The 692-nt window shown below is 28.6% G+C and overlaps 1 pseudogene; it reads left to right on the plus strand.

Annotated features, from left to right (window-relative positions):
* LOC119587020 overlaps positions 1-557 on the plus strand; it is a 4,785-nt pseudogene extending 4,228 nt beyond the window's left edge.
* Positions 558-692: the final 135 nt, after the last annotated feature.

Here is a 692-nt window from a genome sequence, read left to right on the forward strand (position 1 = left end):
AAATAATGATATTTTAGGTAAGCTTGGACCTGTATTTGTTATATTTACATGTAATATTTACTTATTTGTACGGAGAATGTTGATATTCCAGGTAAGAAGGGGGGGAAAAGTTATATCCTTAGGTTGTATATATGATTTGTTAATTTTTTTTATTTCTTAATTTTTAGGTATCCTGGCGAAGTGCACATGAAACAAAGAAGACTGTGTTTAGTGCAGCTGTTATAGCTGCTGTTGAAAATGCAAATAGTGCTCCTCCATCAAAGCCTGAACCAGTTAGCTGAGAGCAGCATGTTATATTAGGGAATTATTTTGTCTTTATGAGTATGGGAATTAATTTGTTCTTTCTGTATTGCTTATTATGATATCATAGCCTTTGTAGGATTTATAAAAGGAATGAACAAATTCAGAGTTTAATTCTTGGTGTTTCAAATACATGGATATTTAAAAAAAATGAAATAAATACAGTGACCAGTATATATTTAATAGAACTTTCAATATATATCTGTGGTGTTCAATAATCTATATCATTAAAAATATTGGCAAATCAGGATTATCTATTAAAATTGAATAGAATGAAATGAATGTTCTTAATAAGATTTTAATGTACACAATCTGTGTAATCATCATTTGTTTACCGGTATTTTGTTTCTTATAATAAGAACTTTCAGGGAGAATGGAAGTACTTCCTAAAT

Source organism: Penaeus monodon, chromosome 22, assembly GCF_015228065.2.
Source record: "Penaeus monodon isolate SGIC_2016 chromosome 22, NSTDA_Pmon_1, whole genome shotgun sequence".
In the NCBI taxonomy this organism is placed as follows: domain Eukaryota; kingdom Metazoa; phylum Arthropoda; class Malacostraca; order Decapoda; family Penaeidae; genus Penaeus; species Penaeus monodon.